The sequence below is a fragment of the Rattus norvegicus genome, chromosome 4, assembly GCF_036323735.1.
Source record: "Rattus norvegicus strain BN/NHsdMcwi chromosome 4, GRCr8, whole genome shotgun sequence".
In the NCBI taxonomy this organism is placed as follows: Eukaryota; Metazoa; Chordata; class Mammalia; order Rodentia; family Muridae; genus Rattus; species Rattus norvegicus.
In genome coordinates this window covers 59,865,889-59,892,109 of record NC_086022.1, presented here as the reverse complement: position 1 = coordinate 59,892,109, position 26,221 = coordinate 59,865,889, and the positions used below count along the sequence as shown (strand labels likewise).

Genomic DNA, 26,221 nt, shown 5'->3' with positions numbered 1-26,221 from the left:
CTACCCATGGACTTCCTGCTTCTGGAGGTCTAGAGTGTGTGTGTGGGGTGGGGGATGGGGGGGTGGTTGTCTGGGAATTAGAGACTGTCCTGTAGAAATTATCCTCAAACCCTGACCTGTTGCCGCTTCTTCTGTGACATATTCTTTCCAGGATTTCTTGTTTATGTGTACCTGCTCTGAGACTGCTTTTCTCCTGTTAAAAGTAAATAGGAAATAGAGCTCAGCAGTTAAGAGCTCTAAGTTCAGTTCCCAGCAACCACATGGTGGCCACAACCATCTGTAATGTGATCTGATGCCCTCTTCTGGTGTGTCTGAAGACAGCTACAGTGAGAGTGTGTGTGTGTATGTGTGTATCTATCTATTTTTTAGGGACAGAAATCAGACCAAAGGCTGAGAGGAGGGAAGAACTATAAATTGATAAAAGAAATATGGGGCACTTAGGCAATGGAAGCAGAAGGATCAGGAGTTCAAGACTAACCTGACCTTTGTGTCTCCTGTCTCAGTTTGAGGGAGCATGAATCTGCTTGGCAGTGGTAGCAGTTTCCTGGGTATTATGAAGACAGCACTGAAATGTACCACATACATCCTTTAAAAGGCACTTCCCTAGCACTCAGGAGATAGACGCAGCAGGATCTCCACTCAGAGACCATGTGTCAGAAGACCAAAGGCTGTCGAGATGGCACAGTGACCAAAAGCATGTGCTGCTTTTGCAGAGGTCCAGGTCTATTCCAAGTACCCACATGGTGGTTCACAGCTACCCATAATTCCTGTTCCAAGGGATCTAAAGTCTTTTTTATTTCAGTGGGGGCGGGGGATTAAGCATGTATGTAGTGCACACACAAACATGCAGATTTATACATATAAAAATTATGTTTTTCTTTTTTTTTTTTTTTCTTTTTTTTCTTTTTCTCCAGAGCTGGGGACCGAACCCAGGGCCTTGCGCTTAAAAATTATGTTTTTCAAATGGTGGAAAGAAAGAAAAAAACTTCAAAAGATTATCTTTAGTCCTACACACACATACACACAAACACACAAATTTGGGATAAGGGGTTGTGTCTCACTGTTTAGCCCTGGCTAACTCTGTTGAGAACAGGCTGGCCTCAACTTCACAGAGATCCACTAAATGCTGAGATTAAAGGTGTGCACCCCACACCCCAAGACAGGGTCTCCTTATGTAGTCCTGGCTGTTCTGGGGCACACTCTGTAGCCCAGGCTGGCTTTGAGACCTGAAAGCCTCTGCCTCAAGTGCTGGGATCAAAGGTGTGTGTCACTAAGCCCAGCTGAAGAGTAGTTATTAAAACCCAATGGCACAGACCACTTTACAGCCTCCCGAGTTGAGGCTAGCCTGGTCTACATAACACTTTTTGGCTACCTAGACCTACATAGTGAGATCCTATGACAAACAAACCACCAACTATGGATGAGATAATACAGACACTACTCATTAGTTACTTCTTCCCCCTTTTAGATGCTTATAGATCATGGGAGCGTGTGCATGTGTGTGCATGCGCCTGTGTATGCCTGTGTGCTGGTCAGTCAGCCTACCACTCTACAGCCTCAGACATAGCTCTTGTCTTTTTTTTTAAAGAGAGGGTTGAGCTTGAAACAAGATCTTACTATTATACAACCCAGGCTGGCCTCAGATTTCTGCGATCCACCTGCCTTGGTGCCTAGAATTCTGGGGTTAGAACTGTGTGTCACTACAGCAGCTATCTCCAGTATATATGGTATCATACAGAATGTTAGTTTCCATACTACATAGAATCATAGAGTGTCTGTTGTGCTCCCACAGATCACACAAGCACCCTTCTCAGTCAGACAAGGATGGTTTATTGAATGTGTATCCCATCCCTCTCAATCAGGGTCATAGCCCAGAATTCAGGGGCTGGGGCTATGACCCCGAACATTTTCTATGTCAGCTTGTAAAGGCAAACCCCACAAAAATCATTATGAGCTCATATGAAAACACAAGGTGGTGGGGCCGCAGGGCCAGTCAGTTCTTTTTCCCATATTTAACAGTTTAAGCTGACCCCTGTTTTGCTTGGTTCTGAGTGAAGGTTGCAGCTGGTTTATTTTCCAAGGTGAGCTTTTCTCAAAATAGGATAACAGACCCGAGATATTATGCTTTAATTTGATGGATCCTATGTAAGCTTATGGTTGTGGAATTTAAGATTAACAAAATTCGTAACACACAGAACATAACGGTATAAGACCAGCATGACCCTGCTCTGAGTTCGTGACCGGCAGCAGATTACAGCAGCAATATGAAATAGCAGGTGGCTTGAAACAAAAGTGGCTACAGCTATGCTGGTGGGGGGGACCTTAAGGGTACATATGTCCCTTTTCTTCACTGGTCTTAATTTTGAAGTTCATTGTATAGTTTTAGGTCTCTGAGTCATATTCTACTGTTTGGATGTGCTGTAACTTAGAAGTTTGTGTCTTGACATGTGTGTACAGAACGAGGCATTGGGTTTAGGGTCTTCTTGTGCATGGTAGGCAATGTCTGAAACACTGTACTTATTCCCAGACCTTTTTGTTTCTTAAATGCTTAGATACTTTTTTTTTTTAAAAAATTGCATTTACTTGTATGTATGTAAATCACATTTATCATTACCAAATGTTCCACACGTACAGAGAGGACCATTTGTAGGAATCAGCTCTTGGTTTTTCCAGCATGTGGTAGGAATTGAACTCAGTCCTGGTGGCAAGTGCCTTTACCTTTCAAGCCGTCTTGAAAGCCCGTTTATTTTAAATTTTGAGACAGTTTCACTAAGTTATCCTTTCTGGTTTTGAACTTGCTCTGTAGCCTAAGCAGGCCTTGACCTTAAAAGATCTGTCTGCCTCCATTTATTGAGATGACCTTGCAGGTATGTCCTGTAAGCCTGATAGAATTTACATCTTGATCCTTAGTCTGCTTGGATTAGTTATAGTTTTAAGTGGCTGTGAACATTTGTATGGATGTGTGCTTTTTTTTGGACTAAGAAATAACCTGCACCATGTGGTAGGTAAGTGGTTAAGTTTTTCCTTGAGACAGGTGCAGTATATATCCCAGGCTGGCCTTGACTTCTCCCATGCCCCCTGCTTCGTTTTGGGATTAAAGGTTGTGCTACCTTGCAAGGGTTTATGTTTTACTTCTTAGAAGATAATTCAAATAGAACTTTTACTAATGATACCCCTTTCATACATCAGTAAAACTCTGGTGTTAAACTTTTGTTTCAATTGGGTATTTTACATGACTCACATTAAATCACACGCCCTCCCCACACCCCAAGTATGGATTGCTAGTCCTATGTCAAAGCCAGTGTTAAAGCAACTCTGTCCCAATTGAAATTGGTGCTGAGCAGATGGCTCGGGGTAAAGTATGTGAGAATCAACGTTCTGATCCTTAGAACCAATTAAAAGCTGATATTGTAGCATGAGTGTGTAATCCTTGTGCCCCTGTGACAGAAGTGAGGACAGAAGAAGCCTGGGGCCTGTGGGTTTGGTAGCCTGGTGTGTAAGCATGCACGAGCGTGCACACATACACCCTCATGCTTACATAAAGATTGGAAAAATTACTGAGTTAAAATTGTTTTGTGTCCCATTAGGAAATGCAGTCAAAACTTTCACTGACAGTATCTTTACAAAGGTCAGCATACTTTTTGTTTTTCGAAGTATTGATCATTTTTAAAAAAGTATAATTTCCTTAGCACCTCCATGACATTTACAATAATTTGCTAATATTTGCATGAAACTCTGATACCTGAACTGTGACATTAATTTTCATATGGACAAAATTCAGGTAAAGTAGTTAACAACAGTTCATGACAGAATCACGATTAGAAGAGTTTAGGATATTCTTTTTTTTTTTTTAAGATTTATTTATTTATGTATATGACTACACTGTAGCTGTCTTCAGACACACCAGAAGAGGGCATCAGATCCCATTACAGATGGTTCTGAGCCACCATGTGGTTGCTGGGATTTGAACTCAGGACCTCTGGAAGAGCAGTCAGTGCTCTTAACCGCTGAGCCATCTCTCCAGCCTGAGTTAGGATATTCTTAATATTTATTTCAGAAATTCAGAAGGTTATGGTAAAGGAGTTTTTTTGTTTGGTGTGGCAAGTGTTTCTCTGTGTCCTGGAACTCACTCTCCAGACAAGGCTGACCTTGAACTTGAGTTTGACCTGCTGGGATTAAAGGCCTATGTCACCACTGGCCAGGTAAAGGTTTTGTTTTGTTTGTTTTTTGAGAGCATAATATGTTACTGTTATAATGCCTGTGTAAATGCCATCACTTTGGATGGTTATAATGAAATCTACTTGTATACGAACTTAAAAAAATTAATAAAATGCCTTCTTCCCTCCCTCCCTCCCTCCCTCCCTTCCTTCCTTCCTTGGTATTGTGGTGTACTTCATAATCCTAGCACTTAAACCTAAGACATGAGGGATGGGAGTTTGAGGCCATCCTGGGCTGTTCATAGAAAAACTCTTGTCTCCAAAAAGTGAAAATGGTTTTGGACTCTAAGAGTAGACACTGACTTAACAAAAGACACTGCTTTGTGATGTCTGTGCTGCACTGATACTTTTTTCTGATAAATGACAAACAGTTGTGTTTATGTGTGTTATTTACATGTGTGCTGCTTAACAAATTGCCAGCTTATTAATGTCAGTGGGAACTCTCAGACTGCATAACAAGAAAAGGGCGACCTGGCCTCAAGGCTGTTATTTGTTTTTTAGGAGATAAGGTTTCTCTATGTAGCCCTGGCTATTCTGAAACTTGCTCTGTAGACCAGGCTGGTCAAACTCACAGAGATCCCTGCCTCTGCCTCCCACATGCTGGGGTTAAAGACATGCACACCCATCCCACCCTGCAGGCTTTTAGCCTGATTTTAGGTTGGAGTCAGGGGCGGTATATTGGGTGAGTAGAGTAGGCTTTGTTTTCTAGTTCGGGATGCTCCCTGGAGCATTCGTGAGTGTTTGCTCAGGAAGATTTGACTCAAGGGCACTGTGAAAACCTTTGCAGATAGAGGCCTGTTCATGCTTTGGTGAGACTTGAAGTGCCTCCAGAGTTGTAAGGGAATAGTTAGTGGGTGGAAGAATTGCCTGTTCGTGAGACAGGGTCTCATTATATAGCACTGGCACCTGCCGCTACTCCCAAGTGCTGAGCATCGTCTTATGTGCAGATGGGTTATTGTATCAAACCACATACTTGAGAAACATGGCCATTTGTAAGCTGGTTCTTACCCTGCTTGTCTATGAGCCCAGCAGAACCCCAAATCTCAGGAGCCATGTCGGGGGAGCTCCACAGTGTAGTATGCTTGTGGAAGATGAATGATCCTTTTGCTCCCCATAGTTTTTAAGGTGCTAGGTGGGCAGTTGGAGTAAATGCTTCTTTTCAGACCTGCCTTAATAAGAGGGAGGGCTGTGCTGTCACGCTGAGGAAGACAGGCTGGTGGGTGGGTGGGTGCCGCTGCAAGGAACACCATTGCAGCACAGAATATCTGGTTTGGAAATGGGATAGTTGTTTTTTGTTCCACCTCCTGGTTTCTAATCTGTAAACCATTTTTAGGGTGGTATATATAAAAATAGGAGGTACCCCAACATACTGATGTGCATTTCCTCTTTTAGTATCAAAAGCTTTTTGAAAAAAACAATATGAATATGTGCACACAGTATGCATGTGTGCACACAGGCCTGGGTGCACATGTAAGGTCAGAGGACAACTTTGTGAAGTTGATTCTCTTCATTCGCCTTAATGGATTCTAGGGGTCAAACTCAGGTGGTCAGGCTCACCAAGTAAGCATCTTTTAACTACTCAGCCGTCTTGCTGGCCCAGGAAATTTCTTGTCTATGTATCATATTTTTCGTATGCATGCTTTTCAAGTTTTCTTGGATTGTAAAACCTTAAATGTGATACTTTGAATAGAAACTAGATCTAGGAAGCTGGAGAGATGGCTCAGTGGTTAAGAGCATTGACTGTACCCCCAGAGGTCCTGAGTTCTATTCCCAGCAACCACATGGTGGCTCACAACCATCTGTAATGGGATTTGATCCCTCTTCTGGTGTGTCTGAAGAGAGTGACAGTGTGTGCTCATATACATAAATCTTTAAAAAATAAAAAGAAAGTAGATCTAGAGTGGGGCTTACTGTTCCCTCAGAAGCAGCTGGGCCGACACTGAGCACATGAAAACTCAGTTTAGTTGGACGTGGTATTGCATGTCTTTAGTCCCAGGGTTCAGGAGGTGCAGGCAGATGGAGCTCTTGAGTTCCAGACCTGCCAGGCCACATAGTGAGGTCTTGCCTCAAAAACCAACCAACCAAAGAAACACAAAAACAGCTGGGCTTGTTTATGCCTTTAATTCTAGCACTCAGAAAGCAGAGCCAGGATCTCAATAAGTTCAAGGTCAGCCTGGTCTACTTTAAAGTTCAGGGCTACATAGAGAGACCCTGCCTCAATAATAAGTTTTGTCTAAATGGTGCCAGTATCGTTTTGAATTTATGATTTTTGTTAGTACATTGACTTTAGTATAGACATTTTAAAAAAGATTGGGTAATTTTAAAAACTTAATAAGCCTTTTCCCCAACAGATACTGTTAGGTTTGTGTCCACAAGAGAACAGCAGCAGTGGTATGGGTAAGGTATTATATGTGGCCTTATACTGCTGAATGTTTAGGATCTTTTTGCCAATATTTAGAAATTGTTTTATCTGCATAACTCTTTTTGCCTGCAGTATGTGCGTACAACAGGTAATGCATGGCTTGTGACCAAGGAGGTCAGAAGAGGGCATTGGATCTCCTAGAACTGGAGTTACAGGTAGTTGTGAGCCTCTGTGTCAGTGCTGGAGACTTAATCCAGGCCCTCTGTAGGAGTCATCTTTTCAGGGTCCACACTCCCCCTCCCCCAGTTTTGGATTTTAGATCTATAAATAAATTAGCCTTCTTGGTAACAGAACTTGGAAAATCAAATTTTGCAAAGGAAGACACTAAATTTGGGTATTATTTTTTCATTAATAAATGATCCTTTTTTGTTTGACTTTAGGTTTAAATAGCCTAGGTTCTCACAACTGTGAATTGATAACTGTCAGTTCACTAATCCAGAGTAGGAGAATTGACTCAAATCATCCCATACGCAGACTTTGGATACTCTATAAGTTTATATAAAGTGGGTTAACTTAGGAAAGTGTGTGATTTTATGACAAGAGTTTTAGCTTTAAATTGGTGGTAGTATTGGGGTGTGCTCCCCAGTTTCCCTGTGTAGCCCTGGATGTCTTGGAACTCACTTGGTAGACCAGGCTGGCGATCTGCTTATCTCTGCCTCCTTAGTGCAGGAATTAATGTGTGCGCACCGCCACCCAGCAGTAGTGTTGCTTTTAAGTATACTTAGTGAATGTATGTGTGCATGTGTTTTAAATAGCGTTCCTGCTCTATCAGAACATGGAAGTATAAAGACACTGTGAGTCATGGCGTAGCACGTGTCCTCTTTGTTTGCCTACAAACCTCTGTACCATGTGTATACCCTGGGCGTGTGGAGGTCAGAAGGTGTTGGATTACCTAAAACTGAAGTTAGAAATGGTTTAGTCCCTATGTGGGTGCTGAGAACTAACCTAGACCCTCTGGAAGAGCATTAGGTGCTTCTGACCACTGTGCTATTTATTTGGCCTCTATTTCTATTTATGAGTTGGGGTTTCCTTCACAGCCCTCTCTGGACTGGCATTCCAGTATGTAGACCAGGCTGGCCTCAAACTCAGATTGTTTTTGTCTTCTGAGTACTGGGATTGAAGGCTTGTGCTACCCCCCTCACCCCTACTTAATGTCTATGGGCAGTTTGCAAAATGTGTGTGTGTGTGTGTGTGTGTGTGTGTGTATGTATGTATATGTGTATATGTGTATGTATGTATGTGTACCACATGCTTGCATCACCCACAGAGCCTAAAATATGGCTTGGATCTCCTGGATCTGGAATTCGACATTTGACCCGCCATGTGGGCGCTGAGATTTAAACCCCGGTTCTCTGGAAGAACTGTTAAGTGCTCCTAACTGTTGAGCCATCTCTCTGTCCTACTTCCCTGCATTCTTAAATTTACTTTTTTAAAAAACATGTGTGTGTGAATGTGGTATATGTGGGCTGTGGTTAAGTGTGTGGAGGGCAGAGGACACTCTGGGGAGGTGGTGCTTCTCCTTCCACTATGTAGGTCCTAGGGATTGAACTTGGGTCACTTGGCAGCAAACACCTAAATTTGTCAATGTCTTATGAAACGTGAATGCTTACTAACTATATGTTAATTTACAACTTTGGTGTGTATCTTCTGAAGGAGAGAACAGCAGGTAGACCTCCATTCACCTTAGCTACATGAACGGTCCACAGGGTGGAGCTTAGTACCTTAATTCTGGTGTGTATTGAGAGTATTGAGAGTTGAGACTGCAGCCTGTGCTGGCCTGGAGCTGTGGTTCACACTAGCCTAGCACTCAGTGATCTTACCTTGGCCATCTGAGTGCTTGGACTACAGATGTGAGCCCCTTAGGTGGCGGCAGCGGCTACAGTGTGCTTATAGATAAAATAAATCTAAAAAAAGGAAAAATTTTTTAATAGGGAAACTAGTGTGTGACTTGTGTCCTTTAAAATAGGGGACTATTTCCTGGCTGAGGGAATTGGATAAAATGCAATGCTTTTACTCTGCCAGTTTGGCTATTTTTTCAGTGTAATTTAACTTTTGTCAGCTCTGATGACGTTCTGATGACATCTGGTCATAGTCAAGTTTCAGTTAAGTATTCTCATGTAGTTAAGCATGTTTTTATACTTGGGAAGCCTGGACTACATAAGAGTATTATAAAGCACATTGATCCTTTCTGCAGGTGAGAGGGTTTGTTTTTGAGTGGAATGCTGTTCTAGCCTCTGGAACAGCTTCAGGAAGCACTAATGTGTGGGTATGCGCCTCACTTTAGCGAAGTAAACAGTGCTAAGTTGTTGTTGCTGTTTACACCCCCTCCCCTTTTTTTTTAAAGATTTATTTATTTTATGTGAGTACACGGTCACTATCTTAAGACACCAGAAGAGGGCATCGGATCCCATTACAGATGGTTGTGAGCCACCATGTGGCTGCTGGGAATTGAACTCAGGACCTCTGGTAGAGCATCAGTGCTCTAACTGCTGAGCCATCGCTCCAGCCTTGTTGCTGTTACTATTGAGACAGACTGTCTGTGTAACTCTGGATAACCTGAAACTATAGAACAGGCTCGTTTCGAACATACAGAAGTATTTTTCCTAACTTTCTTTTTTTTTTTTTTTTTTGGTTCTTTTTTTCGGAGCTGGGGACCGAACCCAGGGCCTTGCGCTTCCTAGGTAAGCGCTCTACCACTGAGCTAAATCCCCAGCCCCCTAACTTTCTTGAGTTATGTAGTAACAGGTCTATTCCACCACTCCCAGCTTTATTCATTTATAGATAGGTTTCTCTATATAGCCCAGACTGGCCAGTCTCCTTCCTCAGTTATCCAAGTGATAAGGTTTCAGGCATATGTCATTATGCCTTTTGTCCCTGTTAGTGGGTTTTATCTAGAAGTGACATTTGTTTTTGAATTCAGAGCACATTGACTCTTTTAGATAGCAGCGTGGACTGTAAATGTCGGGATCCAAGAACACAGCTTTGGGGGTTTAGCTGATATCACGACAGTTTCCTTTCCCTTTTATCTTTTTTAGATAAATAATAACGTGGGAAGAAAGACTAATTTAGAACAGTTGCAAAAATATTAAGAGCAACATGACCTAAGGAATTTTTTAATCAGAGTTATAGACTAGGAAGAGAATATAAGTATATTCTATGTAGTTTGTTTTTACATTTTATTGATTTTTGGGGGTGAATTTTCCATCATGTATTCCAATCCCATTTATTTCCCTATTCCTCCATAGCTTCCCTACAACCTTGCAACCTCCCTTCCCAAAACAAAACAAAAAATAAAAATAAAAATGTAAGGAGAAACGTCTCACCTTAGAAGCTGCTGTGTGTCACACAGTACACCTTTTTGTCCACACAGCTTTATTTGCAATGATTCAAGGACTCTGCTACACCATCAGTACTGAATCCTCACTGTGACGCCTCTCAAATACCCTGCTGTTACCCTATGTCATGGAGATCCTGTACCTTTGGTTTTACTGGACCTGAGCTCCAGGAGTTCATAATTGGGGCAGATGTTGGGGTGGGCCAACTCAACCCTGGATCTGGGCTTGGGTAATAGCTAGGTTGCTTAGTCCCTCGCCTCTCCAGTGCCCTTGCCACCAAGGCCACCTCTCTTGCTTTGCTGAGGAGAGGGAGGGCCTGCTCACCTGAGTGCCACAGCCCACAAGGGGAAGGAACAGCCTTTCCTGCACGGCCATTTCCCTCCCCATGAGGGGTGGAGCCAATTCTCAGGCATCCATGGCACCAGGGCCAGCTCCTCGGCACTGCCCTGCCAGCTCATCCAAGTGTCCCAGCTGCCAGGAGACCGGCTTCCTGCCTGCACCTCCCTGGGTGAAGGGTGGGGCCAGCTCTTTTGCCCCCACCACCACGATCATTCTGGATCTATTTTTGTTAACTATTTTTAGTTCACTTGCTAATTTTAGTGGTGCCTCATCTTCATAGTGTCCTAAATGTGGTTTTGTTTCTATTTGATTTTTTTTTTTAAATTACGAGTGCAGTTTTAGTCAAAAGTTGTGATTTAAATTGTTTTTGGAGTTTTAGTCACATTATTGTGCAGTAGTTAGCTAGGTAGAATTTCACCTTTTCTGTTATCAGATAGGGTTTCACTATATTGCCTAGGCTGGCCTTGCACAGCTCATCTCTGCTATGTTTCCTCAGCCTAATGAGTAGCTAAGGCTTTACATGGATGTGCCATAGCATCCAGATGGCTTGATTTCAGGTTTTTTAATTGGAGCGCCTCCTTTAATTGAGAAAATTTTAATAGCTTTGGGTATCTTTTTTTTTTTCCCCTTCCTTCCTTCCTTCCTTCCTGCCTTCTTGCCTTCCTTTTTTATTTTCAAAACAGTGTTTCACTATGTAGTTCTCCTGGCTATCTAGGAACTCACTGTAGACCACACTGGTCTCAGATTTGGAGAGATCCACCTGTCTGCCTCTTGCGCACCAGGATCAAAGGTGCGCCACTTGGGTTTTTGTTTTTTGCTATTTTGCTGATTTTTTTTTTTCCTTCCTGGGAAGTGGCTTTATTACAGGATGGAAGTCTTAATGTATGTTTTATCGAGCAGACTATATTTTTGAAACTATTGGATAAGTGAGGCAGTTAGAATAACAGGATACTAAAATGTGTTCAGCTCTGATTTTTTTTTTTAAGATTTATTTATTTTATATGAGTGCACTGCTGCTGTCTTCAGACACACCAGAAGAGGGCATCAGATCCAATTATAGATGGCTGTGAGCCACTGTGTGGTTGCTGGGATTTGAACTCAGGACCTCTGGAAGAAATAGTTAGTGCTCTTTTTTTTTTTTTTTTTTTTTTCTTTTTTCTTTTTTTTGGAGCTGGGGACCGAACCCAGGGCCTTGTGCTTGCTAGGCAAGCGCTCTACCACTGAGCTAAATCCCCAACTCCTAGTTAGTGCTCTAAACCACTGAGCCATCTCTCCAGCCCTCTGTTTGAGTTCAGCGTCTTGAAGTGTAGCAGTGGAATGTGACAGCCATACTTACAAGTTATGAACGTACTGACAAATTCTCTAATTTGAGACTAAAGACAGCTTAGAACTCACTCTTAAGGACACCTGTGTTTTTGTGCCTTCTGTGGGTCAGAAGTGTAACCAGCAGCTTATTGGCTCAGTAACTCTGCTGGTGTATTTTTAGACCTTTGTATTTAAAAATACAAGCACCTGGCTGTCACATAGGTGCTAAGTGTCAGCTGTGTGACATTTTATGCTTTCTTGCTGGCTTTTTGATACTGTGCTTCAGTCAATTTGTTCTTTTGAGCCTCTACTTCTCCTCACTTAGATTTGTGTGCTGTGAGCTGTGGGCCACCTTTAATAAACAGGCATTTTTTTTTTTCTTTCTGTAACCCAGGATGTCTTGGGAAGTTTGCTGTATAGAGTAGACAGACTTCAAGCTATCTGCCTGCGGTAACCACCTGAGTGCTGGAATATAGGCACCACTGTGCCTGGCAAAGTACTGACTTAAAAGCATACAACGTGAAAGCACTGTTGATTTGTTTGCTTGCTTGTGTTTTGAGACTGGGTTTCCCTCTGCAGCCCTGGCTGGCCTGGAACTCCCTCTGTAAACCACAGCCTTGAACTCACAGATACCCGCCTGCCTCTGCCTGCCTCTGCCGCCTGAGTTCTGGGATTGGCATGTGCCCCTCCTCCCAGCTTGAAAGTACTGTTTCATAAAACATTTTTTACATGTTTTTAAGTTTTGGAATTTTGCTTTGTTGCTGTTACTTTGAGACTGGGTCTCTTGTAGCCCAGGCTGGAATTCCTTATAGTTGAAGGTTAGCTTTGAATGTCCGATTGTCTTGCTTCTGTCTCCCAAGTGTTGAAATAACTGTGGCTGCCAAGCCTGCCTTAGAATTCAAAATTCTACTGCCTTAGCGTCTTGAGTGCTAGGATTATAGGCGTGCACCAGTACACCTGGTGTAAACTACAGCTTTTCCAGATCTAGTTTTATGTTTCAGAAAATTCTTAGTGCAACAAGTAACTGCATTCTATACTGTTGACTCATGCTTTCCTTTTCCATTCTAGTTTTTGTTTTTTAAGATTTTTTGAGACACTCTGTAGGTCGACCTGTCCATGTGTAGACCAGGATGGCCTGGAATTGAGAGATCTGCCTCCCCAGTGCGGGGCTTGAAGGTGTACATCACTGTCCCCTGCCTACCCAGTCTACCATTAATTTGGTCTTTATTTTTTATAGTAATATATCTGGCCTTTTTTTTTTTTTTTTTTCTTTTTTCTTTTTTTCGGAGCTGGGGACCGAACCCAGGGCCTTGCGCTCGCTAGGCAAGCGCTCTACCACTGAGCTAAATCCCCAACCCCTGGCCATTTTGCTTTAATCTCAGTTTTTTAAAGGTGTGTGGGAAGCCTATCTCTGCAGAGTCCAGAAGAGTGCATTGAAGATTCTGGAACTGGAGATCACAAATAGTTGAGAATTATCCTCTGATGGCCAGAAGTTGAAACCCTGACCCATCTGTCTACCCATCTCCTTTATTCTTGTAGCAACATTGTTTTTAGATGTTATAATATATTTTTTGTCCACCAAAAGCTGGACCATTTGGGTTTGTTAAGCGCTTATATCATCCTTGTTATTGCCAGATTTACTACAGGACTTTGTTTTTTTGTTTTAGAGACAGGGTTTCTTACTATATAGCTGGGCTGATATGAAACTCATTATATACACAAGGCTGCCTTTGAATGAATACAAAAGATCTGTCTGTCCCTGCCGTCCAAGTGTTGGGGTCAAAGGTATACGCCTCTACACCCAACCCGACTGCTACCGTTTCTTACACTTTTGTTCCTTAGAGCACACAGCAAGCTTTTTGTGTGTTCTAGGTATTTAGGAGCATCTATCTATTCAATCAACTAGAATAAATAATATACTTCTGGGATTCCCTAAGTCAGATCATTATTTTTTTTTTTTAAACAAGTGTTTTTTTTTTTTTTTTAAATATTTTATTTATTTATTATATATTATGATTACACTGTCGCTATCTTCAGACACACCAGAAGAGGGCATCAGACTCATTTCAGATGGTTGTGAGCCATCATGTGGTTGCTGGGATTTGAACTCAGGACCTTGGGAAGAGCAGTCGGTGCTCTTAACCACTGAGCCATCTCTCCAGCCCAAGTCAGATCATTATTAATCTGAGTTTTTAGCAACTGTGAGAGAAACAGTATGGACAGACATGGGCAAATTTACGAAAAGTTGGACTTGTTTTAGCTGAGTGTGGTGGTATAAACTGTCTCCAAAACAAAACAAAACACCAAAAATGAACACAAAACAAAAAGTAGAATTTCTTTTATCTTTGCAGATTCCATTTGCTGGTTTTTGGGTTTTTGTTTTGTTTGTTTTTTGAAACAGGCCCTCTCTCTAGCCCTGGCTGTCCTGGAACTCACTATATAGACCAGGCTGGCTTTGAACTCAGACATCCGTCTACCTGCTTCTGTTTCTTGGGTGCTATGATTAAAGGCATGAGCTACAACACTCAGTCCCATTGCTGTTTTATGCGTAACATTTGTGACTTTACACATGTGATAATTATCATACTTTTTAGCCAGTGGTTTCTGGTTTACAATTTAATTGCTAGGTTTTTGTTTTGGTATTGGCAGTTAGCTATGGTCTCATGCATGCTAACTGATGACACTCTCTGCTACTAAGGTGTGTCCTGGCCCTTAAGTACATGCCCTTCCCCATCTCTGTGTGTGTCCTTGTGCACGTGTGCTCAGTTAGAGAAGCACAGTTGTGGTCCTAAGGTCATCGATAATTCTATTTTGTTTTGGGTTTTTCTGTGTGTTTTTTGTTTGGCCAAAAACTAGCCTTCAACTTCTTCTGATCCTCCTGTCGTCCATCTTCCAAGAGCTGGGATTATATGGGTTAATGTTCCATCAATTAACTCTCCTGTGGTTCTGTTACACGTGCCACCCAGAATTACTGGGGATTTCCAGAATTTTATCAGCAGTTTAGAAATTAATAATAATATTCATTCATTATTTGTCCTTTGTGCTTTATTGATTGACATTTGTACTGAGGGTGCAAAACCAATCACAGGGAAAACTGTGTACCTTAGTGTGCCTAGATCCTGTTAGTTCTCTGGGCCAGCATGTGTGGCAGCAGGTTTAGAAGGGCAGTTCTGCTGGGCCTGGTGTACAGGTTTTTGGTCACAGCATCCCAAGAGGTAAGACAGGAAGGTCTCTGTACATTCCATTTGGTCTACAGCCTCTCTCTCCCACCTCCCACTCACCTGGGGTGAGGACAGCCCTGCAAGAACACTTGGTTAACATTCACAGTATCTTAGGTTCAGTCTCTCCATTGCTAAAAAGAAAAAGACAGGCATAACACATTCAAAGAGCTTCTTGAGGTTTTTCTTAAAGACAAGGCATCCAGTATCCCAGGCTGCCTCAAACTCATCTTCTGCCTTCACTTCCCTAATGCTGTGTGATTGACAGACAGCATCACCGTGGCTGGTTTATGTGGTGCTGGGATCTAGATAAGGACAGTACCATTCCTCCTCCGTATGTGTGGTGTGTGCATGCGGGGTGTGTGTATGAACATGGGCATGTTTCACAGCACGTGTGGATGCAGAGGACAACTTTGGGAGTCCTCTCCTGAGATTTAGCTCAGGCTGTCAGGCTTGGTGGCAAGCTCTTTATCTGCTGAACCATCTCTCCAACTGTCTCCCTCACTGAGTTTGGAGTTCATTTGATTTATTTCAGCTCTCTGGGGTCCACCTGTTTCTGCCTCCTCAGACCTAGGATTACAAGTGTGCACTGCAGGGCTGGGTGTTCTTAGGCGGGTCCTGGGGATCTAGCTAGAGACCTCATTCTCGGTTATTTGGTAATTGCTTTTCCAATGGAACAATCTCCCCGGTCCTCCCAAGTGTAAAAGAGATGGCTTGCAGTAAAGAGCATTGGCTGCTCTTGGAGAGGACCTAGATTCCGTCCTCAGCACCCATGTGGTGGGTCACAACCATCCAAACCCATAAACACAGGCGGGCAAAATGCTCATGCACATACAATTAAATAAGTGTGTAAAAAAGTTTAAGGAGTCCTGAGAACACAAAGTTTGAGAACTAATACTCTAGCAAATGTATGTTGACAGAGAAGTTGTCAGTTTGTGATAATGTGTTGGGCGTACTTAATTGTATCCAGCACAGTGCCAGGCAGATTAGTAGGTTCTTTATAAAATGTATGAATCATATTGAACTTAATTATACAGCAAGTCGTAAAAATACACATTGAGCCCAGAAGGAAAATTGGTGTGAAGATGGCAAGCGATTTTTTATGTTAGTAAACAGTGTCAGGTTTACATCATATTTTCTAAATTCTAAGACAGATTTTTTCCACATCTCAACATCATTGAAATTGAGATGTCTTAAAATGGGTGGTGAGTCACTTTAATGCAGCTTTTTTTCTTCCTTGGTGTGTCATAACATAATGATGTGTTGTACACGTGATGAAATATGGTAGTATCTTCGTGTGGAGAAAAGCCATAGGATTGCAATTTGGTCCCTAAGGTACAGGTTATGCTGCATGAAATGTTCTTATCAGGCATTAAATTGACTCTGGGCAGTTGGTAATGTTTCCATTGTAGTGTTCCGCTGTCAGAACACTAGACATCAGTGCTTGAATGCAAATTTTTAAAAATAAGTCACAAGAACCGGTCATCCCGACCCACATCTCTAATCTTAACATTCTGAAGACTGAGTAGGGCAGGTAAAGTCAAAAGTGTGAATGAAGGTGGTCTGGGCTCCCAGGCTAGCACTGACCAGTTCAAGTTGGGTTATGGAGTGAGATGTGGTCTTAATCCAAGCACTCCTGAGGGAGCCATGGCTGTAGTGAGCGGTACGGCCTGCAAGAGGCCCTGAGCTTGGTTCCTTGAACTCCACAAATAAGCATAGCATCTAAAACTTGTGTAAATCTTGTTTTATATGCAAAGCCATTTGCCTTTTTTTTTTTTTTTTTCTTTTTTTCGGAGCTGGGGACCAAACCCAGGGCCTTGCGCTTGCTAGGCAAGCGCTCTACCACTGAGCTAAATCCCCAACCCCACCATTTGCCTTTTTGTTTAGTTTTATTATTTACTCTTTCTACTTTATCATGGCTTTGTGCCATCTCTTCCTTTTCCTACTCCTTTTTTCTTTTCTGTTTTTTTGTTTGTTTGTTTTGTTTTTTTTTATGTTTTTTTTAAAATTTATTTATTATATATAAGTACACTGTAGTTGTCTTCAGACACACCAGAAGAGGGCATCAGATCTCATTACAGATGGTTGTGAGCCACCATGTGGTTGCTGGGATTTGAATTCAGGACCTCTGGAAGAGCAGTCAGTGCTCTTAACCGCTGAGCCATCTCTCCAGCCCGTTTGTTTTGTTTTGTTTTGTTTTTTAGACACTGTTTCACTGTAGGCCAGGCTGGCCTTGAGCTCGCAGAGGTCTACCTGTCTGCCTCATGAGTGCTTGGATTAAAGGCATATACTAACTGCTTTTTTTTTTTTTTAAAGAATTATTTATTTATTTTATGTATATGAGTACACTGTAGCTGTCTTCAGATACACCAGAAGGGGGCATCAGATCTCATTACAGATGGTTGTGAGCCACCATGTGGTTGCTGGGAATTGAACTCAGGACCTCTGGAAGAGCAGTCAGTGCTCTTAACCACTGAGCCATCCCTCCAGCCCCTAACTGCTTATTTATATCATGAGTTTGCTCTGTAGCCCAGTCTGGCCTTGAACTCCAGGTCCTTGAGAGAATGCTGGGTTAAGTAATGTATTCATTCATTACTTTCTTGTTTCCATAAGTAGACCTTAATTGACTCCTAGTTTGAGGGCCTGATGGGCAGATGGCTCCTGTCAAGGCAGGAAAATGTGAGTCCTACAGTTGCTTACAGTTAAGGAACCAGGAAGTAGAGAGCCTAAGCACAGTACCAGGCTGTAACCAACCCTCAGGGCCTTTTCTCCAGGGACTGCTTCTTCTAGCTAGGCTTAACCTCCTAAACATTTTACAGCTTCCGAAAACTCTGCTATTAGTTAGGGACCAAATTTTTTTTTTTTTTTTTTTTTTGGTTCTTTTTTTCGGAGCTGGGGACCGAACCCAGGGCCTTGCGCTTCCTAGGTAAGCGCTCTACCACTGAGCTAAATCCCCAGCCCCAGGGACCAAATTTTTTAAACATGTGCTTGTGAGGGATATTTCATTTTCTGCATCTTTCTTCACATGGTCTTAGTTACATATATTTAAAGATGGCTTTGATCAGGATGAAGGAGGAGAATATGGTCAAGCCTGAGCTATAGCAAGACTTCACTTCAAAACAAATGAAACTAAAAAGATAAAACAGGCACAGTGACCCTTCCTTGCCTGTAGTTTCGGCTCCTCAGGAGGATTGGGATTGGGGGAGATGGGGTTCACTTCGAACCTAGATGTTCCATTTTGGGCTATAGTATATAGTAACTTAGAGTCCGGTCTGGGCTATACAGTGAGTCTGTTTCCTAAGGGGAGGTGGAGGAGAGATGATCAGTGGTTGGCATTTGCTGCACTTGCAGAGCGCCCACGTTCAGTTCCAGCACCCAAACAAGACAGTTAAGATGGCCTGTAACTCCCCCTCAGGGGGTCTGGTGCCCCTTTGAACTCTGCAAGCACCTGCACACATGAGCACAAGACACATGTTTTAAAAGCAAAGTGAGTGCGTTTTTATTAATATTGCTACTGTTTTGTGATCATAACATCTGAATTAGTAGCACATGTAGTTTGCCATTTCTTTTTTTTTTTTTTTATTTTGTTGTATTACTATGTAGATTTTGCTGGCAGGGAACTTGCTGTGTAGATCAGGCTACCCTGAACTTGAGGTTTGCCTGTCTGTGCCTTCTAGTACTGGCATTAAGGGCATATCCCATCCTTGCTCAACTCTTCAGTGTACTTTAATAAGTATAGAGTAGGGATCAAGCTTTGGAAAAGCTCACAGTTGATTCTTTGTTGTTTCTTTTAATAAAGAGTCTTACTGGGTAACTAGTGGAATTTACTCTGTAGCCCAGGCTGGTCTTGAACTAGCTCTGTAGAACTCAGAGATTCACCTGCCTCTGCCTGAAATAAATAAAAGGTGCAAGACACTGTTGCAGTAAAAATTAACAAATAGGTGTGACCGGTTTCCATGCATCACTGCTCCATGCTGGTCCCTGGTACTCTCAAACAGGCGGTCGCTCCCTGGCGTTAGTTCTGGCACTGTACGGCCATGTACAACTAACAATTACTTCTCTCAGTGGTGTCTGGTTTCAGTGTGACACCACATCACAGTAGCCTAGCTATCTTGTAGCCCCAGTGTCTCTCCCATTGCTAGTCACTCTGGCCAGCCCTGGCCAGCCGGGAACTCTCTGGTCCCAGCCACCCACCTGGTAAAATCAAGACTCAACAAATTGTAACCCAACAATCAGATTTATGTGTTAAATTCTCAGTCCACAATACATCCACAGAATTAATTCACTGCCAATTAATAAAGATAGAAACCACCCACCTAGACAAGATAAAATTGACCTATTGCCTGGATCTGGATCATCCCGCTCCATTGTCTCCATCTTGATTTCTCTCACTCTTCCTCCTCCTCCCTCCTTCCTAGACTTTTCCCTGCCTACCCTTCTTTCTCATCCAATGATAGGCCTTCCTTGTTGCATAATGACATCATCCTATAGGACACCAATAGTTCTTGAAGCTTTATTTTTTTATTTGTATAAATTCTTAATCCAAAGTGGAAAACCCTTGACCCATTCATTTCTGGTTTTAAGATAGTAAGATGTGGATACATACTTAGAAGCTGCGTCAGTGTGTAGCTGAAAGGTTAAGCCAATGATGAGATAATGTCACCCTTTCACTTCCAGAAGTGGATCCTGGAATTAGGTAAAGTGCTGTGAAGGCTGTTGCTATAATGCTAGCCTGAGTTAATGCAAGCGTTTCCTACCCAAGCGTTTCTACGTTCTCCGTGTTAGGTCAAACTTTTGCCAACTGCAGGACTGGTATTACAGGTGGTAAGATGAAGGCAAGATAGCAGACAGGTCTGGAACATCTCTGCTGCACTCTTTGCAGCAGGCAACTCTGTTACTGTATATGTTAGGAGCGGGGACTTGTGGTCACTTATCTTGTTTCAGTTTTATATTTCAGGGCCATCCGAAGGAACAGGATGATTCACTAGATGAGACAAAGACCCGGCCAAGATATGTTCAAATAATATTTAAGTTCAGGCCGTAAGGTTTTCTTGCTCTTCGTTTGACTGCAGAGTCCCTGTGTTGTGCTTTAGTTTGGTGTGGTGGTGCACGCCTGTAGTTGTAGCACTTGGGACCTCTGGGTACGTAGGACCCAGGGTTCAGTGCTTACCACTTACATGGTATTCCATAATACATTTCAGCCTGGGCTACAGAAGACCTTATCTCAAGGTAAAGTGTGTTCTTCAGGGCATCTGTACCTGACTCTATCAGTCATTCCAGTTATTTTAATTGGTATTTGGAATATTTAGTCATTGTTAGCCTAAAAACAAAGCTTTAAGTTAGATATTTTTGAAAATTTATTCATCTGTTTATTTTGAGATGGGTGGGGGGGTGTCTCAGTATGTAGCCCTAACTGCCTTCTTGTCCAGAGCTCTGCCTACCTCTCTGATCCCTGAGTGCTAGGATTAAAGGTGTGTATCACCAAGCCCTGCTGTTCTTAAATGTAGGTTTTGCCTGCATGCATGTTTGTGTACTACATGTGTGCAGAGGCCATATGATGATTCCCAGGGACTGTACATCCGTCCGTGTCCTCTGGTAGAACAGCCAAGCTCTTAACCAGTAAGCCATCTCACCAGGACCAAATCCTGTATTAGGGATCTTTTAACCCAAATATAATAGGCCAAGTGTTTCTAGTCTGGAATTCTCAGGATTGCAAGTGTTTTGGGTTCAGGACATTTTGGAATGTTTGCATATTCTCAAATTTAAACACAATATTTGTTTTATATGCACTTGGTACAAAGTTTGAAGGCAATTTTACACATTCATTTTAGTAATTTTTGTACATGAAACTTTTTCTTTCTTTGTTTCATTCTTTTTGGTTTCTTTGAGAGAGGGTTTCTCTATGTAGCCCTAACTGTTTTGGAGCTCACCTCTACAGACCAGGCTGACTTTGAACTCACATTCAAAGCCTCTGCCTCTGGAATTAGTGATCTTTGCTGCCATCATTGGCCGTACCCTTCTGTAATCAAATACTGTTTAGTGCTTTTCTTTCAGACTCTTGGCAAAGTGGTGATGCCAAGAGGAGCAAAATATGGCACCTTTCCTTCCCCCTCCCTCTCCTTTCCCTCCTCCCTCCCCCTCTCCCTCTATTCTCCTTCTCCAGGTTGAGACATGACCCTTTTGTTTTAGGGGGTTTGAATCTAGGAGAGCAAGTTATATATTTTCCTAAAGATTATTTATGTAGGAGTTGGGGATTTAGCTCAGTGGTAGAGCGCTTGCCTAGAAAGCGCAAGGCCCTGGATTCGGTCCCCAGCTCCGAAAAAAAAAGAAAAAAAAAGAAAAAGAAAAGATTATTTATGTATATGGGTGTTTGGACTGCTTCTTCATCTGCACCAGAAGAGGGCATCAGATCCCATGGGAGTACATTTACAGATGGTTGTGAGCTGCCATGTGGATCCTGGGAATTGAACTCAGGACCTCTCAAAGAGCAGTCAGTGCTCTTAACCACTGAGCCATCCCTTCAGGCTGACTTTGTCAGCTTTCTCCGAGTGTCAGGTACATAGAGCAGAGGAGGTATACACATCTCAGCTCAGGCAAGGAGGCTGTTGGGATATGGCACTTGATCTTGGTCATGAAAGGGCTTTTTGAAGGAGCAGTGGAGTTGAAGCAAAGTTGGGAGGGGAGAGAGGTTAGTCAGAAGGGTAGAACTGTAAACATCCTAGGACAATGGTGCTCGCTAGCTGACTGCTTGGGATTTGTGATACTAGGGGATGAGCAGTGGGCACAGCCTGTATACAAGTAGCTGGAATTATGAGTGTTATGTTACAAGCACTTAGAGGCATGATATAAAACAGTAGTGTTTTGTTTATTTTGCCTAGAAATTATGTTTAAAACTAAGAGCTGTGCTCAGCGTGGTGGGCATGCGCATAGGCTCAGCACCAAGAAGGCTGAAGTTAAAGGTGAGGGCAGCCTAGGCTAACTAGCATTAAACTCTCTTCAAACTAATGCTATGGTCAGGCCACTTTGTTTTGAGAACAGGGTCTTGCTCTGTTGCACACAGTGGCCTGGAACTTGTGATCACTCTACTTCAGAGTCTGTGAAGGTGGAAATGATTGATTGACATGTGTCCTACATCTTGCTGAGTTTTTTTTTTTTTTTTAATATTTTATTTTATTTTATTTTTGGTTCTTTTTTTTTTTTCGGAGCTGGGGACCGAACCCAGGGCCTTGCGCTTCCTAGGCAAGCGCTCTACCACTGAGCTAAATCCCCAACCCCTTAATATTTTATTTATTTAGTATATATGAGTACATTGTAGCTGTCTTCAGATACACCAGAATCTGTTATAGATGGTTGTGAGCCATCATGTGGTTGCTGGGAATTGAACTCAGGACCTCTGGAAGAGCAGTCAGTGCTCTTAACCGCTGAACCATCTCTCCAGCCCTGCTGAGTTTTAAAAACAAGTTTCAAACTTGTTTTTCCCTGCTTTTTACCTTTTGAAACTGTAGGAATGGTTTTTCTTTTAAGCTGAACTTAGGTTTGTAATTGACTATCCTAGTGTGAAAATATTTATAGCCTGGTACATGATGTGTTGACTCATCTAGGCTTCTCTGTTTTAAGTGGCTTGACAGCTGAACGTCACAGGTGTTCTCTGTTGTCAGCTAGGGTTAGGTATAGCTTTGTGTTGGGGTGGTAATTCGTAAGAATTTGTATTTTTGGAAAATGTCTTTCATGAGACTATTTTAACTTTGAGTAATCACTATGGTTCTTTTTCTAAAGTTTGTATTTTATAGTATGGATGTTCTGTCTGCACATATGTCTGTGTGCCACTTTGCATGCTTGCAAAAGCCCGAGGAGAGCATTAGATCCACTGGAACTGAAGTTGCAGACAGTTGTGAGCCATTGTATGGGTGCTGGGAATCACACTTCGTCCTCTGTAGAGCAGTTGGTGCTGTTAGCCACAAACCATCCCTCCAGCTTCTACTGTGTTTTTGTTTTTTGTTTTTTTTTTTTTTTTCTTTTCTATTTTTTGGAGCTGGGGACCGAACCCAAGGCCTTGCGATTGCTAGGCAAGCGCTCTACCACTGAGCTAAATCCCCAACCCCTCTACTGTGTTTTTAAATTGGTTCTTCTTTGTATTTGGAGACAGGGTCTGTAGACCAGGCTGCCTTGAACTTTTGCCACCCCTGCCCTTGCCTCCTGAGGGCTGGGGTTGCAGGAGTGCACTACCACACTGGGCTTGGTTTGCTGTGTTTAACCGAGGAGAATCCTATGCATGTGGATTCACTTTCCTGATTCTTATAGTTTTACCTATATTTCCTAAATTAAATACTTTCATGCTTGTCTCTAAAACGAAGCCTTTTTATTAATGTATATTTAATCTGTGAAGAGCCCTCTGAAGTAATCATTCTTGAAATGGAAAGGGCTGAAGAGAAATGTGAACATCCCTGCCTGCACTTTCTTCTCCGGACCTTTAAGGGCAGGCAGATCCTGTCAGCCTTACTCTGCCACTTCTCCGACTCAGTATGCATACCCTTCAGCACAGATGTGTCTGCAGTTTGACAGTTGGGAAGGATGTTCCTGGCTTGGCCTGGTGCTCTCTGATTTACTTCTGCGTTTAGCAGTCGTTAATGTGCGTTTACACCTTGGCACGGAGTGGAGCAGTTGGATAGAGGGTGACCATTCTGAAATAACTGAACAGATCAACATAATCTCGACCTCGTAGGTAGCGTGTGAAACTGAACAAATGGGACTCTTGCAGGTGGTTTGGCCATTAGTGGTGACCATGAGTTGGGTGTATTAAGCAAGTAAACAGGATGTTCTGTGTGCTGTGTAACCTTGAGACTTCTACTTCCATTTTCAGAAATGGAGTCTACATTAGAAAAGCTGTTTTCTTTTTCTTAGTTTTCAAAATAAAGTGGGGCTTGTACATCTGCAGTCAGTGCCGCATCCTGGAGAGAATGGCTCCCTCCATCCTGGATTTGTTGATAGTCTAAGTGGTTTTATTTGTTTGTTTGGTTGGTTTGATTGGTTGGTTTGGTAGCTTGTATATGTTTGTGTTTTTTCTTTTTTTTTAAATTTCAGTTAGAAGTTGGGCATAGAAAAATGTTTTGTTTTTAAAGTGAGAGGCTGTGGCTGGCAAGGTGGTCCAGTGGGTGCAGGCTTGCTGCTGGGTCTGGTTACCTGAATTTGACCCTCATGACCCACATGATAGAGGGAGAAGACTTACTCTACACACTGCCCTCTGGCCATTGGTGTGTGCTCCTACATGTGGGCTCTTTCATCAGAGTAAACATAATGAAAAATATATTTTAAGAGAAAAGAGAACACAAAATTACCACTTGTACATATTCTATTTCAAATAACTGAAAAATTTAGGACAAAAATTGGTCAAACTTCGGAAGCCAAGTGTGTTGGTTTCTGTGGTAGAGAAAGCTAATATCAAGATGATTCTCCTGTTTCCTGACTACTCCTTAAATTGAGTATCTGTATGGGGAACTGAAATGTTTTTGAGCTATGTAACCCAGCCTGGCCCTTAAACCCATAGCAGCCTTCAATCTCAGCCTCTGAGGTGCTAGGATTCTAGGCATAAGCCACCGTGTCCAGATGAATTAGATAGCTTTAATGGGAGATGATGCCACTTAGTTATACTGCCCATTACGGTTTTGTTTTTACAGTCCTGAAACAGATGTAGTTATCTGCTTAGGAAAATCAACACTCATCTCAAGAACAAAACAGGTGAAGAACTATGAGCCTTCTGAAGGTGTAAAGTGCATCTGAGAAAGTACTCTCAGGCTGTGGGTGGGTGGGTTACGGTTTTGTTCTGTCTTGATGTGGAGAGTGCATTTTGGCTGAAGTGGACTTAGTCTGAAAGAGGTCAAGGAATATTTTGCTAAAGGTTGCTTTTAACTGCTTTAGGTCTTGTTTCTATATCCTAACTAACTGTTGAAAGGGAATCCCATAGAAATCACCATCTTTGTGGTTTAGAGATGCCAAGGGGGTTCAGAGGCAGCTGCATGCTTGCAATGCTGCATGCAGAATTCTTCTGAAAGATGGGCAGCTTAGTTTGGGCCATGTAGCCTGGTCTGTTTGCTGCTGTTGTGGTCATAGATGCAGATAAGCAGCTCTTCGGGGTCCAGTGCCACTGTGGAATGGCTGCTCTCTGCCTCAGTCTTCTGAGAGCCACAGTGAGGTGTTTCTAGGGTACGGGACTTGTCTGCCTGCCTGCAGGCACTAGCAGTGGAATAAATAGTTTACAGACTGAAGCAGATCAAGAACCCTTCCTTTAACTAAAGGGAGGCAAGCTGGTGGTTTTAGTTTTATGAAATGTTTCTCTCATTCCTGTAAAGCCATAAAAGTTATTTTCACAACCTCAGGGAAAGATGCAGCTTCCCCTAAAGATCATGCCTGGTGGTGGTGGAGGAGGTTGGTTGTCATTATCCTGAGGCTTGTACTAGTGGCAAAGGTTCTATGAATACCTCCTCTAAGCCAGGACATACCATCAGTAGCCATACCAGCTGACGTGGCAGAGTGTCCTGTGCTGAGCACTCTACATGACTTCCTTGGTCCTCAAAAGGACTGTACGAGATGGCGTTCACAGAGGAGAAGCTAAGGCTTAGGTTAAGTACAGTTGGAGACTGCGGCAGCCAGCCTAGGCTTTGACGCTCAGCTGCTAAATTCTGTACCATCACACTGACAACGCTCTGCAGTGGGTGGCAGGGAGTGTCTCAGAGATGAAGTTAGCTTCCATAAGGCTCCTGTTGAAACCTGGGTCAGTTAGTGAGGGCGTGTGCTCTTCAAGTCTCCTGTGACGTGACCTCAGAGTACGTCGATGCAGCATCTGCTTTACCAGAATCTCTTCCTCTCTGTATGGGCTGTCCTGCTCACAGACCTGCTGTTTAAGAGTTGATCTATCTGAGCTAGTATTTGGCACTGTAAACTCCTATTCTCCTGGCGTAAGTGTCATACCTGGCGATGCTTAGTTGATAATTTTTATCTCCTTAAGCAGTGACCCACCTGGGTTCTAAGATCTGCACTGAGTTCAAGGAAGAAAGACAAGCAAGCATGTGCTCCTAGCTTACAGGTTACATTTGTTCTCTTTTCAGATGTTATCCCAGTGTAAGAGTAATGTCAGGGAGTGCAGGCAAGAATAGGACCAGCCAAGTTGGACTTGGTTCTCCATCCACTCTGCAGGGGTCTTGAGGCAAGGCTCTTAACTTAGAATGTACTGGTGTTCTTGTGAAACAGTGGTGGGGCTTACATGAGACAAACAGGCCACAGGTGCTTAGAGTGGTAGCTGGGTACTGGTGTGCAGGGAATGAGGGCAGTGGTGGCCACGAGGAGGTGGACGCCTCATGGACCAACACTGATTTATATATAAACAATGAA

General features: G+C 42.7%; 1 protein-coding gene and 1 non-coding gene across 2 annotated transcripts in view; both read left to right on the top strand.

Moving 5' to 3' along the window:
- Nucleotides 1-26,221, top strand: part of Ube2h (ubiquitin-conjugating enzyme E2H) — a 95,482-nt gene that overhangs the window by 5,474 nt on the left and 63,787 nt on the right. The gene's annotated exons all lie outside the window — the stretch shown is intronic.
- Nucleotides 22,087-24,286, top strand: N5 (DNA binding protein N5). Its single transcript, NR_171896.1, has 2 exons — nucleotides 22,087-22,731; nucleotides 22,770-24,286. It is a non-coding gene; the product is annotated as a DNA binding protein N5, transcript variant 1, non-coding (transcript).